General features: G+C 52.0%; 1 protein-coding gene and 1 long non-coding RNA gene across 2 annotated transcripts in view; both read left to right on the top strand.

Annotated features, from left to right (window-relative positions):
• The window catches only part of dok6 (docking protein 6), a 759619-nt gene that overhangs the window by 227160 nt on the left and 518881 nt on the right, over positions 1-13578 (top strand). The gene's annotated exons all lie outside the window — the stretch shown is intronic.
• LOC147115147 (uncharacterized) lies at positions 5081-6415 on the top strand. The gene is made up of 2 exons (XR_015079057.1): positions 5081-5780; positions 6181-6415. It is a non-coding gene; the product is annotated as an uncharacterized LOC147115147 (long non-coding RNA).

Here is a 13578-nt window from a genome sequence, read left to right as displayed (position 1 = left end):
TAAAAGCTTGAGTACCTTGGGGAGTTTTTCTACTTCCAAACTGATTTGGCTCCGTACGGAGAGACCACATGCGTGACCTGGTAGAGGCGATAATGGTTCAGATGGTCATCATCTTCTGCTTTGTCTTTTCCTTTTCTGCTTCTTGGAGACTCTCTGGGCTCCACTGTCAGCTGCCAGCTGCATGCACCGTTCCTCCTTCTCGTCCTCCTTTTTCCGTAGTAGCGCCACCATCTCCCGATGTTCCTTAGACTTTAGGTGATTCTTCATGGCTTCTGCACTTTGGGAGTTTTCAATCACAAGCTGGGCAGAGCAGGTCATCGTAATATTCGGTGTCGTCCAACAGGTCATGGTAATATTCGGTGTCGTCCTGAGCTAGGCCAGCGAGAGGGTCTTCTATTTCCTCCATACCCAGCTGGACGTTAGCCAGCTTTTGTTCCAAATCCAGACATCTTTCCTGAAGAGACTTCTTCATGCGTTCAGTTTCATCCAGCTTTTTCTGGGCTTCCTGCAAGTCTTTTACTAATGACCTCATTCGTGATTTCAATACTTCAACTTCATTGGGAGATTGATTGATTGTATTATTCAATCCCTCTACTGGAGCAGCTGTTTCAGCATTCTGTTGTTCAACATTGACGTGAATCAGCGTACTTTTGGCATCCAAGGTTTGCTCTGCTGCCGCCATCTCAGTCTGTGTTGCAACCTCAGCTATTCCAATAACTTTTGGGAGCTCCAAATCCCTCTCCTTTGAAGATTTAGCCTCATGTCCAAATTGTTCCCATTTCAGAGTCTTGTCCCTCAGCATATGAAGGAGTTGGCTGACCGTTGACTCTTCTGACCTCATCCGTTTCCCAGTAGCTGCAGGGCTGTTTATAACCTTGCCCTGGGGCTCCTTTGCTGTTTCTACTTCGCCATCATCCGCAGCCTCCACCATTCGAATTTCCACAAATGAATCGTCCGGTGATGCTGCACCCAACTTCAGTAGGAGCTCGGAATTCATGGCGACCAACTCAGCCTTTTCTGCCTGCAATCTGCTAACAAGCGCCTTCAGTTGCTGAACATCTTGCTCCACCAGATTAGAGCACGCACCTTCAGAAACCGAATCAGCTTTGATTCGTTTGGCCTCCTTGCGCAGACGGTTTGTGTGCTCCTGCTCCCTTTTCTCCCTCAGCTGTTTCTGTTGTCTTTCCAGATTCTCCCACTCTGTGTCAAAGAACGTTTTCATTGCTTTTATCTCTTGCTCGAGACGGCAACTCAATTGTTCTAATTGCTGTTGTAATTTGAAATGGAGTTGAGTTCGAGCCCGGTGTTCCTCAGACTTGTGCATGTCTGTAAACTGGACAGACTCAGAATTCTCTGCCAAACTATGTTGTTGCTGTTCAGTGGAATTCTGTTCTGAAACTTTGTTCTCCTTTGAAGCATCAGTATTTATGCACTCCTTCGTTTTTCCAACCTTAGTCAGCAAGTCCATTTTAGACTTGTCTTTCGCACCTGGGCTGGTCTTGTCGTCATCCGTTTCAGAGTCTGAGCTGATTGTCTTCACCGAGTTCTCACTCGTTATTGCTTTTAGGTAGTGCCATTCCATGTTTATTTCCCTGATCCACTCCCATCCCAGAAGTGGTGGACCTCCCTCAGGTAGTACATATAAGTCCATTCCTAGGTGTTCTTTGCCCCTGTCTCTCACCTTGACTTGTACCTTTCCCATGGGGTATACTTTATGCCCCGTGTATGTCTGCAATACGATCTTGGTATCTCTCAAGGGTATATGTGAGAATAGCCGGTTGTAATCCCTTCGATTTATGACTGATAGGGCTGATCCTGTGTCCAATTCCATTTTCACTTGGACGCCGGCTACTTTTAGTGTGACCCAGATAGTTTGTAGGTCAGCTTCCTTACTCACATTGTGAATTCTCAGACTACCCAGTTCCTGGCCGTTCGGGTCTGAATCCGAATTCTGTTCATCTGAACTCTTCTCAGCCACCTTGTGTACCTTGCTGTACTTTTCCTGCGGTGACTTTTTTCTGTTGTTGGTCTTCTTTCCTGACCGGCATACTTTAGCTATGTGACCAAGCTTGCCACATTTTCTACATTCCTGGTTTTTAAACCAGCATTGGTTCTGGTCATGTGCTGTCTTCCCACAACGATAACATTTTGTTGTACCCGAAGTCATTTGATCCACGCTGAGTACCGCTGCCTTCAGCTGCATTTCCGCAGTGCCTCTCGCGGCTGCTTCATGTGATGCTGCAATAAGGACAGCCTTGTCAAGTGTAAGATCGTTCTCTTCGAGCAGTCGCTTTTGTGTTCCTTCCTTCGACAACCCGCACACGAACTTGTCTCTCAATGCCTCTGTCAGATTTTCCCCAAACTGGCAGTATTTCGCTAGTCTACGCAGTTCGACCAAGTATTCCGCGTTGCTTTCCTCTTTCCGTTGCGTTCTCGCATAAAATTTGAATCGTTCCGCCAACATCAGCGGTGTGGGGTTCAAATGATCCTTCAGGACAGCAACAATATCAGCGAAAGTCTGATTCGCCGGTTTAGCTGGTGATAGAAGATGCTTCAATAGCCCGTATGTCTTTGCCCCCATTGCGTTTAATAAGGTGAGAGCTTTATCATCATCTGCTATTTTATTGGCCTCACAATATATCTCGATGCGTTCTACGTACGTGGCCCAATCTTCCACCTCGGAATCGAAGTTGTTGATGTTACCATGCTTAGGCATCTTCACTATCTTTTTGAGAAACCACAACGAATTTGTTCGTTACTTTTTTTTTCCAAAAATGGCGGTTTCCCGCGCTTGTCTTCTTCCCCGCCCACTTTCAAAATGGCAGTTTCCCGCTTCTGTCTTCTTCCCCGCCTACTGGTGGCTTCCCGCGTTTCTTCCCCTGGCGGGAGGGGTAAGCTTTCCTTCGGGCGACGACCGCTGGCTTTCGGAGTTCGCAGCCTGCGCGCCGGCTTCAGTGCGTTCCTTGTTCCCTTTTCTCGGCAGGGCAACCGGCGCTGGGGACAACCTGTTGACGGCGAACAGTTCCAGCCGCTGGCTGAATCTCCTCGGTCTCCCTCGCTCGGCTCTGTCTCTCCCGCTCGCTCGGGCTCTGTCTCTCCCTCAGCGGCTTCCAATCGCGCCTCCCAGCCCTCTCGCAGTCCGGTCCTTTCCTCCCCCGGCTGCGGCTGAGTTCTCCGCGGTTTCTTATTGTTATTTCTTCCCGCGCCTTACGATCCCGGTCGCAGCACCTCGCGGCCTCGGTAGCTGCCCGGCCTTTCACCGGTCGCGGTCGAGCTGTCTCACGATGCTGTTGCGTCTCCCAGCCCGCTTGTAGCCCGGTCTCTCACACCGGCTGCGTTCCCGCTTGTATCCCGGTCTCTCACACCGGCTGCGTTCCCGCTTGTACCGCGGCTTCCGTGCCCTACGCTGCCCCAGTCTCAGCGCCTCTGGGCCCGACTTTTGTCCGGCTCCTTTCCCCCGACCGTGGTCGAGTTCACCGCCCTTATCCTCCGTTTCTTTTTATTTTCCCCCTACTCACAGTCAACGTGGCCGACTTGCTTCTCTTGGCTGATCGGCTCACTCACTGCCGTGGCAGAAGGGACAATAACAGCCTGTTGCTGATGGAAGGCTTCGTGTCTGAATCCTTCCTTCCTTCCTTGCTCTGCAGACTCGAGTCTTCTCTCAGCAGAACGACGAGGGCGGGTGCCTCTTCTCGACGCTCGTTAACTGCTTCGGGTGTGTCGCTGCCGCAGGGTAAGATCGAACCCGTCGCCACTGTAAAGTCTGTGGGTTATATGGTGAATTAATACACAGACTACAAGAGTAACTTTAACAGGACTTTACTATTCGAAGGTCAGGGCGAATCTGCCCAATAAATCCTTACACAGCACTTATATACCGGTGTGGTCACTCCCGGTATTACAGTATACAGCAGCCAAGATAAAGTAGTGCAACACCTAAAATAGTTCTCTTAAAGGTGGACGGTTACATACAATAGTTCTCTTAAAGGTAGAACGGTTACATACACTACAGGAGGAAAGAACAAAAGGGACGGTCTGTGATAGGATGGAAGGCAGGAGGGATTAAGAGACAAAAGGGATGATGGTGCAAGGCAATATTTATAATTGATTTTGACTGGAGATCTGGTAATGGAATTTGCAGTCACTCTGCTTGCAATTAAAATGAATGGAAAGTTGAAGTACTGTAAACTACAGTGTACTCGTAGCATTTTGACATCAATGCCCTCTCCCAGGTCATCCCTGAAGGAGGGAATGATTACTAGTTGCACTTGCATTAAAAAAAAATCCCATCTTGGATTCTTGTGAAACAAGAGGATTAGCACCGCATTTCCTTTACTTTACAAATACATCCTTCCATCGTTACGTTATTTTAAGTCTCTCATGACCCCGTCCCCAGTCTCCCATTGTCCTTGCGTGAGACTTCTCCACCGTCAGATATGAAGGTTAATTTTGTGAGCCTCCTCTTCTGGCGTGGCCTCACTAATCGGGAGTTCAGCTCACAGAATGGGCCCCGAGAGTCATATAGCACAATTTCCCACTGGAAACCTCCATTCATCTTGCAAAATTGCCCCTCGTCCTCCCTCTCCCCCCCAACCAGATGCTTCTTCATTTCCACACAAAGTAATGCAGCAGTCTGGCAACCTGATCAAGAACTGGAGAAATGTGTACAATGAGTGCAAATGAGGCAGATCCATGGATTGAAAGCTGCATCTTTATGACAGTTCACTTAGCCCCATTAGCTCCAGTGGAGTTTATCATTAAAAGTTAATAGCTCAATTGCTGGATCAGCTTGTAGTATTTCTCATTACCTGGGTGGTATTGGTTTACTTGAGTTTGTCTAATTAGGACCTTCGAGCCAGTACCAGGCATTCTCCCAGTTGTGGAAAGGTCTCACATTGTAGAGTGAAAAGAATGGAAAATCTATCACAGCACATTAATCACGTGAGTTTAGATTTACCCGTTCTTTGTAGCAGTCTCCTGCTATAATGCGCTATCCAGAAAGACAACATTGCACATAGTGACGCCAGCAGGTCCAGTCAATAAATTCTTCTCAACTGATTGCTCTTCGTTTTTAATCTATTAAGTAGCAGAGTAAAATATTTTTCATTCAATTTAGTTATTAAAACAATATAGTAAACAGCAAGGTCCCAGTTGTGGCAACGTTGCTGATTAGAAGTATGAAAACACTAACATGGAGATCTTGGAGAGTAATGTCAATGTAAAGCAAACCCATCAGGTGATGGATTGATTGGTATTGAAGTTCAGTCTCCTGTGACCTGAAAGACTATAGAGGGGGATTTTAACTGGCAGTGGTTTTCGGGCGGACGGTGTGCCGATGCCATCATTGTGAGGCCCAGAGGCTTTTAACTGCCGTGCCTCATTAGCATTTGATATGCAGGCTGCCAATGACGGGCCGTCCGGCCCACTTGTAAAGTGGGGATTTGCTGCGGGTCTCCCGTTGACTATTTAAAGTGTGAGTGCACAGCTCAGAGGGAGGTTGCATTCACGTCACTGAAATTTATCTGTGGCTTCGCTGGAAACATTGAAGATGAGTCGGAAGCAAGCCCTCAGGTTCTCAAACGCATGTGTGGAGGTGCTCCTTGAGGAGGTGAGGGCACGGAGGGATGTCCTCTTTCCATCTGATAGAACGAAGCTTCCAAAACAAATCTTGCAGCAGCTCTAGAGAGAGGTGGTAAAGGTAATGGACTCTCAAAGCATCACCCCCCAGGACCCGGATTCAATGCAGGAAACTCTTCAATGATCTGACTAGAGTAGCAAGGGTGAGTACAAGTCTTCATATCTCCATTTCTATGCGTTGCACCAGGCAACAGCACTCACCCACCTAGCATTGTAAACACTTCCCACTCCTGTACCATTTCCTTCTTCACTGATCATGAGGAGATTGTACCTCTGATTCCATTCACACACTCACCTCTTACTTGCTGACTTCACAACAAGCGCTAACAGCAGTCTCTTCTCACCTGGTAGCAAACACCAAGCAATGATCTCCTCTGATGCCTGCTTTCTCGTTATGCAGTCCAGCCATTATCTTTCTGTTAAATAACTCCCCATCTTGCTTGCAACTTGCTTCCTCTCCCTATCAGCATGCATACTCTATGAAAAAGCCCCGTGCATATGTACATCCCTTTTCAACAACTCTCTCTCCCTCTCTTTCTGCAGGACGAAATGGTTAATAATTCAAGGGAGAGGCGCAAGACTGGGAGAGGACCACCTAGCATCTAGGGTCTCATACAGATGGAGAATGCAGCTCTTAAGATAATGGGGCCATCCAGAGTGAAGAGCATCGAAGACAGTGAGGCTGGGGGCGACACTGTGCCGTTCCATTAACTGTAGGCAATTGCACATTCAAGCAGCTCACAACTTAATGCTGCATAGTAAAGCCTCTCATCTGCTACTTTCTATCCTGTCAGTGCTATGCTAATGCTCGCCCTCTTTTCCCTTTCTCTAACTCCTTCTCAATACCTGGAACTCATGGAACAGGAATTTGAGGAGGACAATTCTCAGGAAGAAGCACCGTCACACATTCCATCCCTCCCATGCACCAGCACAGAGATTGGCATCCGGGAGGGGTTAGGGAGTGAGTTATAAGGGTCAGCACTTGACCAGGAACAGGGCATAATAGAAAGGACAGCCCAGGAGGCAGCTCGCTGGAAGGCAAGCTAAAGCTCCAAGTTCTGCTGAGGAAGGCAGCTGCTGAATTCAAGGACCCAGCTTTCAATTGAAAACTCCATTCAGCATACATGCAATTGTAGGATGGATTGGAAAGTCTGGCAAGGAGTTGCCATACCATCTCTGAAAGTTTGGAGGAGTCAACTTCCAGCTTCTCTTTCTGTCCGTTCTATCGCAGGGAATCAGCACTCTGCAGTATGGCTTGGAACATGTGGTCACCTCCATGGATGCTTAAGCCAGGCCTTCACTCCAGGAGTCTGTGTCATCGTTTACAGCTTTGTTCGAAGCTCAAACTACTGCCATTGACTCTGGGCTCCAACATCTACACCATCTTGGATAGGCTGGTGGACCGCATGGATAGAGATTTTAAAAGCGTCACTCCTGCAGCCTGCTGCCTTGCAGGTGAGTGGGATTAATGAGCTGCAGCCCATGGGAGTGGCAGTGGCGCATGTTGCCCTCTCTCTCAGGATGACAGCACGTCTGCTCTCTCACCACCCCCTCAACCAATGCTCGCCGTGGTGCCAGAAAGCCAGCTGGACTAGACTTCACCAGCAGCAGCCGAGATGCTGCAGTCTGTAGCCGCGCCCTCTAACACCCAAGCTCCCGATACCTCTGACCACGAACATCTCAAGGGTCCGCACTTGAGCATCGGCAGCCTTCCACCAGCTATACTGAAACCACTGGGGGAGTACATTGGAGGAGTAGTAGGATTAGTAGTAGGCACTGCGGGATATAAATTAATCTTGGGCGGTACCACAAAACAGGTGGTGGAGAATTGCCTGCCCGTTTTACACTCCACCTGATTTTGTATTCCATTGACATTAATAGTAAAGAAAATTGGGCAGAGTGCAAAATGGGCTGCTGATTTGCTATTGCCCATTTTGCATTACCACCAGATGAATTTATACCCCTGTGGGTTGACACATGGGCGATAAATTATGTTAAGCCTATAATTGTTCTAGCCTTAAAAATAATTCACATTTTCTAATTTTGCACTTTTGTCTACAATGTAGTTTCATAGCAGGTTATGAATTTGTAAAGTCAGGATGCCATCTATATGATAGTTGGTTCAATGATTTCAGTATTATTTATTGAAGGGTTGAAGGACTGGTGAAAGAGGTAATAAAGACTATGAATGCAGAGGGGGAAGTGGAATGTTATGAGGGGAATGACCAGGTGAACCAAAGTACTGTGCAGTCAACTCATCCCGAGCATCTCTGGCTGCAAGGTGTTGTACTGGGCTCCCTCTTCTGCTCCTACCTGACCTTCCCCTGAGTCTTCCTTGTCATAGAAACATAGAAGATAGGGGCAGGAGTAGGCCATTCGGCCCTTCGAGCCTGCTCCGCCATTCAATGAGATCATGGCTGATCATCCAAATTCAGTACCCTGTCCCTGCCTTCTCCCCATATCCCTTGATCCCTTTAGACTTAAGAAATATATCCAACACTTTCTTGAATATATTTAATGAACTGGCCTCCACCGCCCTCTGTGGCAGAGAATTTCACAGGTTCACCACTCTCTGGGTGAAGAAATTCCTCATTTCAGTCCTAAATGGCTTACCCCTTATCGTTAGACTATGACCCTTGGTTCTGGACTCCCCAGCCATCAGAAACATCCTTCCTGCATCTAGTCTGTCCAGGCCTGACAGAATTTTATAGGTTTTGATGAGATCCCCTCTCAATCCTCTAAACTCCAGTGAGTATAAGCCCAATTGACACAATCTCTCCTCATACGTCATTCCTGCCATACCAGGTATCAGCCTGGTGAATCTTCGCTGCACTCCTTCCATGGCAAGAACGTCCTTCCTCAGGTAAGGCGACCAAAACTGCACACAATACTCAAGGTGTGGTCTCACCAATGTCCTGTACAACTGTAGCAAGACATCCTTGTTCCTGTACTCGAACCCTCTTGCTACGAAGGCCAACATACCATTTGACTTCTTAACCGCCTGCTGCACCAGCATGCTTACCTTCAGCGACTGGTGCACAATAACACCCAGGTCTCTCTGCACTTCCCCTTCTCCCAATCTATTGCCATTCAAATAATCTGCCTTCCTGTTTTTGCCACCAAAGTGGATAACCTCACATTTATCCACATTATACTGCATTTGCCATGTTTCTGCCCAATCACCCAACCTGTCCAAATCGTACTGGAGTTTCACGACATCCTCCTCACAGCATACCCTCCCACCCAGCTTTGTGTCGTCTGCAAATTTGGAGATATTACATCCAATTCCCTCGTCCAGATCATTAATATATATTGTGAACAGCTGGGGTCCTAGGACCGATCCTTGCGGTACCCCACTAGTCACTGCCTGCCACTCGGAAAACGACCCATTTATTCCAACTCTTTGCTTTCTGTCTGCCAACCAGTTCTCCATCCAAGTCAATACCTTGCCCCCAATCCCATGTGCTTTAATTTTGCACGCTAATCTCTTATGTGGGACCTTATCGAAAGCTTTCTGAAAGTCCAAATACACCACATCCACTGGTTCTCCCTTATCTATTTTACCAGTTACATCCTCAAAAAATTCCAGTAGATTAGTCAAGCATGATTTACCTTTTGTAAATCCATGTTTGTAGTGTCCGAGTATAAATCATACACGGACTGCAGGAGAACAATAATAACAGGTATTTACTGAACAGAGGGTACTCTTTTTGTTTGTACCAAAAAAAAACAAATTGACTGTAAACAAAAGTTCAACTAAAACTTAACAAATCATATTAAAATTGGGTTATCCGGGTTGATGATGCACTCCAGTCCCCGCGGCGCCCACCGGTCGCGGAAATACTCAAGCGCGCCGGTGGACACCGCGTGCTCCATCTCCAGGGCCACCCGGGCGTGAACATGGCCGCAGAAGAGAGGCAGGCAATCCGGCTGGACGACCCCCTCGACCGCCCGCTGCCTGGACCAGTTGATGGCTCTTTTAGCCAGGCCCAGGAGCAGGCCCACAAGGAGGTCCTCCAACCTGTCCGCTCCCCTCCGCACCGGGTGACCGTAGATCAAGAGCGTGGGACTGAAGTGCAACCAAAAATCGAGGAGCAGCCCCTTCAAGTAGTGAAAGAGGGGCTGCAACCTCTCACTCCATATAAACGTGAAACACGGACTCCTCCAGGCCGCAAAAAATGCAGGCGGCCTGGGAGTCCGTGAACCTTCTTAAAACCTTATTGCACGGGACCGCTCCGTGCAACACCCTCCAGGCCAAGTCCCCGATGGAACAAGGGTGGACTCCTGTGTAGAGAGCCCTCCATTGGGGACCTCCGCCACCGCCAGTCGGCAAGACGCCACGCCAAGGCGTGTCCGGACGGTAGACGAAGATGGCAAAGTGGAGAGTGTGCAGGAGCAGCCCGTACAGGAAACCCCTCTGCGCGGAATGAAAAGGCATGGAGGGTAATTCCTCGAGACGGCTCAAGTTGTGAGGCGTCGGTTCCCGAGGGGAGTTTCGGGGCCGGGCGCCGATGAGGAATTCCGTCCGAACGGGGGTAAGCTCGGACGGGATCGCCCCACATGCTTGAGCCGCCCCTCTACACCTAGTGGAGTTGGGGCCCAGTGCCGCTTTCACCGATTCGATGGCTTCGACCGCGAGCCGGACGTTGGCCCAGGACAGGCGCCGCGCCAGCTCCTCCGGCGCCATCCAGCCCGCTCCTCCGCCATCGAGCAGGTCCCCGACTCTGGTCACCTTGCCAGGCACAGCCTTGCCCTCCGTCAGCCGCCCGAAACCGCGTTCGTGGAGGTGCGGATTCCTGAGCAGCGGCTCCCGAAGGAGAGCCGCCGCTCCTGACGGGGGAAGGGCTCCGCCTGGAAGCGACGTAGTTCCAAACCCATAGTAGTTCCTGGTAAAAGACAGGCAGCTCCTGCAGGCCGGCACGCCTGCCGCCCACTTTCGCAAACAGGAGTTGCGTGTCGTAATTGAGGCCGTGCAGCTGGCGGAAGAAAAACGTCGCCAGCGCACACCATCTCGGAGGATTCTCGACGTACAGGTATCTCTGCAGCGTCTGAAGACGGAAAGTCGCAGCCTGGGTGCGAAGGCACACCAGCGCCTGACCGCCCTCCCTAAGCGGGAGACACAGAACCGCGGCAGAGACCCAGTGCTTCCTTTTGTCCCAGAAGAAGTCGATGTGCTTCTTCTGCATCTTGGCGACAAACACAGGGGGAGGGATCAAAGTGACCAACCGGTACCACAACATGGCGGCCACCAGCTGGTTCATGACCAGCGCTTGACCCCTGTAGGACAACACTCGGAGCAGTCCTGTCCCGCGTCCTAGGCGAGCGGTGACTTTGGCCTCCAGCTCTTGCCAGTTCGCCGGCAGGGCTAAGGTAGACTCCCAAATAGAGGAGGTGCGTGGTGCTCCAGCCGAAAGGCCTGAACTCCTCCGGCAGGGAGTCCACCCGCCACTGACCCACCAGGAGTCCGGAACATTTCTCCCAGTTGATCTTGGCGGAGGATGCATCCGAGTAAATCTGCTGGCATTCCCGCATCCTCCGCAAGTCAGTGGGATCCGTGACCGTGAGGAGCATGTCATCGGCGTAAGCCGAGAGGACCACCTCCACGCCCGGCCCTTGCAGAGCCAGTCCCGTCAACCTCTTCCGCAAGAGGCGCAGGAATGGCTCCACGCAAACGGCGTATAACTGACCGGACATGGGGCATCCCTGATGCACCCCCCTCCCGAAGCGAAGGGGCGCCGTCAAGGACGCGTTAACTTTAATCAGACACTCCACGGCGGTGTACAGAAGTCGGATCCGGGCGACGAAATGCGTCCCGAAGAGATACTCGTGATCCACCCTGTCGAACGCCTTCTCCTGATCCAGGGAAAGGAAGGCGACCGACAGACCAGCCCTCTGGGAGTGGTGGACCAGGTCCCGGACCAGATGGATATTATCGTGGATGGTCCGGCCCGGGACCGTGTAGGACTGGTCGGGGTGGATCATGTGGGCCAGCACGGTGCCAAGGCGAGCAGACATGGCCCTGGCAAAGATTTTATAGACCGTGCTGAGGAGGGAGACCGGGCGCCAGTTCTTAAGGAGGCGGAGATCGCTCGCCCTTAGGCAACAGGACAATGACCGCCCTGCGCCAAGAGAGGGGCATCTCCCCGGTCGCCAAACTTTCCCCCAGGACCCGCGCGTAGTCGCCCCCCAAGACGTCCCAGAACGCCCTGTGGAACTCCACGGTCAGCCCGTCCAGCCCCGGGGACTTTCCCCTAGAGAGCTGGCGGAGGGCGCCGGTCAGCTCCGCCAGGCTTAGCGGAGCGTCCAATTTTTCAGCGCCCTCCGGGCTGACCTTCGGCAGCTCCTCCCACAAAATTCTGCGCGCATCCTCGCTGGACGGATCCGGAGAGAACAGAGCCCCGTAGTAGGCGTGGGTCTCCGCGCTGATTCCCTCCGGATCCGAGACCAGAGATTCGTCGTCGGCCAGCAGCCCCAAGAGCTGCTTACGGACCCCCCGTCTTTTTTCTAGCGAGTAGAAGAAGGGGGAGCCGCGGTCCAGGTCCCGCAGGAGCTGGATCCGCGACCTCACGTACGCGCCTCGGGACGCGACGAGCTGCAGGTCCTTCAGCGCGCCCTTCTTCTCTTCGTACACCTTCCGCCGGGCCGGGTCCTTGACGACCTGACCGAGACGGGACTCCAGGTCGAGCACCTCCTTCTCCAACCGCCCGACCCGGGCCTCCCGCCTCTTGGTCGACCCCTTCGCGTACTCCTGACAGAAGAGATGGATGTGAGTCTTGCCCACATCCCACCATAGCCTCAAGGAGGGGAAGCCCCCCCGCTTCCTTCTCCAGTCGGCCCAGAACAGCCGAAACGAATCCCGGAACCATGCGTCCTCCAGCAGCAGGTTGTTAAAATGCCAGTACGTGGACCCCCCCGGCGCGCGCAGCGGAGCGAGCTCCGCCCACACCAGGTGGTGGTCCATGCACGGCACCGGCCGCATGGAAGCCGCCGGAACGCAGGAGACGTATGCCCGGGAAATGTAAAGGCGGTCGATTCTGGACCTTCCTCCCCCAGACCTCACGCTAGTGAAGGCGCTGGAGTCGGGGTGGAGATTTCGCCAGACGTCCACCAAGTCGAAGGACCCAACCAGGTCCCTCAACTTCTCCATCGCCGCCAGGCTTCGCGGGGGACCCGAATGGTCCCTCGCCTCGAGGGTGCAGTTAAAATCCCCCCCGAGGATGACGCACTCGCCCACGTCGACGGAGCCCAACAGAGCAGACACTTCTTCGAAGAAGCGCATTTGCTGTGCACCGGTCTGAGGGGCGTACACGTTCACTAGATGGAGCGGCATGCCCCCCAGGCGAACAGTGACCTGGAGCAAGCGGCCCGGCACGTGCTCCTTGACCCCCAAGATCTCCGGCTGAAAATGCGGGGCCAGCAAGATAGCCACCCCGCTGAAACTGTTGGAGAGGTGACGCATGCTGACCCCTCCTTGCCACTCCAGGAGCCATGTGGCTTCATCTCCCGGAACGGTGTGGGTTTCTTGCAGGAAGCACACCGCATACTTCCCGTCCCGAAGGACCGAGAAGTTATTGAATCTGCGGCGCGCCTCCCTGCTGCCGTTGATGTTGAGGCTGGCTATGGTTATCTTCATGTCAGAAGCATAGTGCAACCTCTACCTACACCTAACGGGGGGAGGAAGCGCAGCCGCTGGTCAGCCGCCACTTCCTCAGCAGCCCAGTGAGAAACGTTGTGAGCCGACGCAGCTCGAGCGGGTTCACACCCTCGTCCGCGCCCATGATCTTAACAGCGGCGCGGACGGATACAATGAGCAGCGCCAGCTCCGACCACCTGTCGAGGGCCAGCCGGACCTTATTGCACCGACCCAGGTACGTGGCCATAAAATCCCGGAGTTCCCTTACGGGAATGAGGGGAGACTCGGCAAGGGGCACGAGGTCATCC

The sequence above is a fragment of the Somniosus microcephalus genome, chromosome 7 (assembly GCF_052327205.1).
Source record: "Somniosus microcephalus isolate GS21.2 chromosome 7, FLI_Smic_1.0, whole genome shotgun sequence".
NCBI classification, from domain to species: domain Eukaryota; kingdom Metazoa; phylum Chordata; class Chondrichthyes; order Squaliformes; family Somniosidae; genus Somniosus; species Somniosus microcephalus.
This window is presented reverse-complemented; position numbering and strand designations above follow the sequence as displayed.